This window comes from Cebus imitator, unplaced genomic scaffold (genome assembly GCF_001604975.1).
Source record: "Cebus imitator isolate Cc_AM_T3 unplaced genomic scaffold, Cebus_imitator-1.0 Scaffold435, whole genome shotgun sequence".
Taxonomy (NCBI): Eukaryota; Metazoa; Chordata; class Mammalia; order Primates; family Cebidae; genus Cebus; species Cebus imitator.
The window spans coordinates 1,250,040-1,254,498 of NW_016107750.1; the positions used below are offsets into that span (position 1 = coordinate 1,250,040).

The 4,459-nt window shown below is 46.7% G+C and overlaps 1 protein-coding gene, 1 long non-coding RNA gene and 1 other non-coding gene across 4 annotated transcripts in view; 2 read left to right on the forward strand and 1 right to left on the reverse strand.

Annotated features, from left to right (window-relative positions):
• LOC108290501 overlaps window positions 1-3,776 on the forward strand; it is a 7,103-nt gene extending 3,327 nt beyond the window's left edge. The window contains exons 2-3 of the long non-coding RNA XR_001819598.2: window positions 1,899-1,990; window positions 3,567-3,776. This is a non-coding gene — a long non-coding RNA (uncharacterized LOC108290501). The remainder of the gene's footprint in view (window positions 1-1,898; window positions 1,991-3,566) is intronic.
• The window catches only part of TEF (TEF transcription factor, PAR bZIP family member), a 33,641-nt gene that overhangs the window by 22,305 nt on the left and 6,877 nt on the right, over window positions 1-4,459 (reverse strand). The window lies entirely within an intron of this gene.
• LOC119468469 lies at window positions 873-981 on the forward strand. Its single transcript, XR_005197151.1, has one exon. It is a non-coding gene; the product is annotated as a U6 spliceosomal RNA (small nuclear RNA).

Here is a 4,459-nt window from a genome sequence, read left to right on the forward strand (position 1 = left end):
ATATATGAAGCTTTTTTAAAAACCTGCTAATTTGGCCATGGGGAGATTTGATGGCTTAGAGTCATGTATTTGTAGTCTCATGGCTAATATGACATTATTGCTGGGAAGAAAAACCCATTCTCAAAGTATTAGATGATGATTAATGATAACGACAGTGGAAGGTTATAACACGTGTTTATGACAAAGATGGGCTGTAGTAAGAGGAAGTAAAGATTTAGCTTTTCTTTTTTTAGCTATCGTTATTCTAAATGAATAATGCCTACTCCACTCATCTCCGAGCCCGGAGCAACTACCCTAACAGGCAAGTGACGCTGGTAAGAAGTGAGACCAGCAGGTTAAGCCTCCAGAACTTGGTGTTCATGTGCTGACACTCCCCAGAGAGGGTTTTTCCCCCTGGATAACCAGAGGGTAAATGATGTGTCACAAATACTGCAGGAGCATTGCAAACATGTTCTCTGTCGTGCTTAATTGCAAGCTGTGAGGTTAGCTACATTGCCAACTTGCAGCATTAAACAGTGCTGTCCTGGAGGTGGGAGCCATTATGTTCTCCTCTTCATCCTCCACCACAGCAGCCTTTCTCTACCTTTGTCTCCTATCACTAAAGTGGGAATAATGGCATGACCTTGCCCAGTCTCTTAGTGGAGGAATAAATGTTGGGAGAAGCAGTTAGCTGATTTCCATAGTTTGTGAGCCCTACAAAGAAGTAAACCCCATAAGAACATGTTACTACCTGATTAAGACTTCAAAGGCTGAGATATTAGAGAGCATTTTGGGGGAAAAAAGAAAAAATAAAGGTATGATGTGGAACAGTGGCCCAGGCTGGGCAACAGAGTGAGACCTTATCTCTACAAACTCTAAAAAATTAGCCTGCTGTGCTCTCTCCAGCAGCACACAAATACTAACATTGGACCGATACAGAAAGAATTTGCATGGCACCTGTGCAAGGATGACATGGAAATTCATGAAGTGTTCCATTTTTTCAAAGAAAAATTAGGCTGGGTGCAATGGTTCACGCTTGTAATCCAAGCACTTTGGTAGGCTGAGGCGGGTGGATCACAAGGTCAGGAGTTCAAGACCAGCCTGGCCAAGACGGTGAAACCCCTTCTCTACTAAGGCTGGACTCGATGCCTCACACCTGTAATCCCAGCACTTTGGGAGGCTGAAGTGGGCAGATCGCAAGATCAGGAGTTTGAGAACATCCTGACCAATATGGTGAAACCCCATCTCTACTCAAAATACAAAAATTGGCCAGGCATGGTGGTATGCACCTGTAGTCCCAGCTACTCAGGAGGCTGAGGCAGAAGAAAAATCACTTGAACCCAGGAGGCGGAGGTTGCAGTGAGCCTAGATTGTGCCACTGCACTCCAGCCTGGCAACAGAGCGAGACTCTGTCTTAAAAATATATATATACAAAAATTAGGTGCGATGGCAGGTGCCTGTAATCCCAGCTACTCAGGAGGCTGAGGCAGAAGAATCGTTGGAACCCAGGTGGAGGTTGCAGTGAGCAGAGATTGAGCCATTGCACTCCAGCCTGGGCAACAGAGAGAGACTCCATCTCAAAAAAGAAAAATTAGCTGGATGGTAGTGCACCTGTAGTCCCAGCTACTCAGGAGGCTGCAGTGGGAGGGTCGCTTGAGCCCAGGAGATCAAGGCTGCAGTGAGCCATGATTGTGCCACTGCACTCCAGCCTGGGTGACAGAGAGAGACCCTGTCTCAAAAAGAAGCAAAAAACAAAACCACAGTGGTTTCTTTAGGGAAGTGGGGGTCATGGGGCAGCAGTGACTTTGTGAGCAAGGGAAACAGACCTGGGGGAGTCCCTCCTCAGTTGCTGAACAAGCCACATGGCCATGGACAAATGACTTCTGTCTAAGCCTCGGTTATTTTCCTCTTGGAAGCAGAGATGGATATGACTGCTTTACAGAACAGTTGGGAGGATTACCTGTGATGAGCAATGCCAAGTGCCCACCTGGCATGGTGTAGTGTGGAGTAGGTAGGTGCCCACCCCTCCCTTTTTGTTGAAGCTGTATTGGGTCAGGAGTAGAATTATTCTGGGTGTGAGGACAAGGCTGTGGGCCTGAGGGCGGTTTTAGAGTCTAAGCTACAGACAAGATTGGTTGTGAAATGTCCATTTTTCAGAGTTGGACTGGCTTTACGTTCTACTTATGACTGTTTCAGAAACCTGCTAATCAGCCCAAGTTAAAAACTTTGTTCAGGGCAGGGCACGGTGGCTCACTCCTGTAATCCCAGCACTTTAGGAGGCTGAGGCAGGCGGATCACGAGGTTAGAAGTTCAAAACCAGCCTCACCAACATTGTGAAATCCTGTCTCTACTAAAAATACAAAAATTAGCCAGGTGTGGTGACGCTTGCCTGTAATCCCAGCTACTTGGGAGGCTGAGGCAGGAGAATCCCTTGAACCTGGGAGGCAGAAGTTGTGGTGAGCCAAGATCACACCATTGTACTCCAGCCTGAGCAACAGGAGCGAAACTCTGTCTCAAACAAACAAACTTTGTTCAGGCCAGGCCTGATGGTTCACACTTATAATCCCAGCACTTTGGGAGGCTGGGGGATCACTTAAGGCCAGCAGTTCAAGACCAACTTGGCCAACATGGCAAAACCCTGTCTCTTTGAAAAATACAAAAATTAGCTGGGCATTGTGGTGGGCACCTTTAATCCCAGCTACTTTGGAGGGTTAGACAGGAGAATCACTTGAACCACTTGAACCCAGGAGGCGGAAGTTGCAGGGAGCCAGGATTGCACCACTGCACTCCAGCCTGGGCCACAGAATGACTCTGTCTCAAAACAAAAACAAAAACTTTGTTCAGTTGCGCATATGCAGAACAAATGATTTTCATTAAGCCATTTTGCCAGTTTGGATTATTTTTACTTAAACTTGAAGTTTGGAGGAGCTAAAATTCCAGCACAGGAGCCTTTGACCAGATACCCTATAATGATCTCTTTGGCCATGTATTCAGCGCCAGAAAGAACAGCCTCACTCTGTCTTCTGACTTATTGAAAATGGGACATAGGCCTTGGATGCGTGAGAGCAGAAGGGTGATAAGGCTTCTTCCATTGAGCTCTCAGAAAGCCTGGTTATCTGTGTCCTTTGCCCAAATCAAATGCAGAAGAGCACAATGCTTTCCTCAGAATAGTAACTCAGCAAAAATATACTTTTTCTTTTTTAAAAAACTCCCATCCCCTCAGTAAATACTTGTTGGTTTGCTTTGTTCTTGGTGCCAGTAGGACAGTTTAACCAAACCTTTCACAGCTAAGTCACATGCATTTGGAGCATTAGTAACGTTAAATAACAGTCATTGTGTCTGATTCACAATTGAACCTGGAACAGCAAACATGAGCCATCGTTTGGGAAGTCTGTCCGCACAGCCTTGCCAGCAGCTCTCCTTCCTAGCCCACATACCTGTGCCTGGGCTCTTCGGTTTGTACCCTGGTCTCAGGGTGTTCCAGGGGAGAAGTGGTGGGTGGAGGCTCTTTACTGATTCTTGCCCTCCTTGCCAGTGCTCTCAAAAGCACTTGCTTCCTGTTTGTCTTGCATTCTGTCCGTTACCAGGGTTTGGTCTGCAAATGGAGAGCTGCTGTAATAGTGCCCTTTCCAGAGAAAAGTCCTCACCTCTGCCCTCTGTGACGACTCAAAAGCCACTACCCAATAGCCACGATTTCTCCAGTCAAAGCCATGCTGGGGGGGGGGGACAGTGGTGGGGCTCTGGAGCTGGACCACCTGGGGCTGATTCCTGCTTCTACTTTACTTGGCCTTTGAACAACAAGGGTTTGAACTGCATGCGTCCACTTACATGTGGATTTTTTTTCAACAAAACTTACACTAAGTTTGCCTGCCTCTCCTGCCTCCCCTTCCACTTCTGCTACCCCTGAAACAACAAGATCAGCCCTTCTTCCTCCACCTCCTCCTCTTCCTCACCTACTCAATATGGAGACAAGGATGAAGACCTTTATAGCGATTCACTTCAACTTAGTTAAGAGTAAGTGTATATTCTTTCATGATTTTCTTTTTCTTTTATTTTTTGAGACAGAGTCTTGCTGTGTCACCCACGCTGGAGTGCAGTGGTACTGTCATAGCTCACTGCAGCCCTGAACTGCTTACCTCAAGTGATCCTCCTGCCCCAGCCTCTGGGGTAGCTCAGATTTCAGGTATGCAATACCATGTCTGGCTAATTTTTAATTTTTTTGTAGAGATGGGGTCTCACTATGTTGCTTAGGCTGGTCTCAAACTCCTGGGCTCAATCACTTCTCCCACTTCAGCCTCCCATGGGATTACAGGTATGAGCCGCTGTACCCAGCCATGATTTTCTTTTCTTTTTCTTTTTCTTTTTTTTTTTTTTTAACGGAGTCCCACTCTGTTGCCCAGGCTGGAGTGCAGTGGCGTGATTTTGGCTCACTGCAACCTCCAGCTCCCAGGTTCAAGCAATTCTTCTGCCTCAGCCTCCC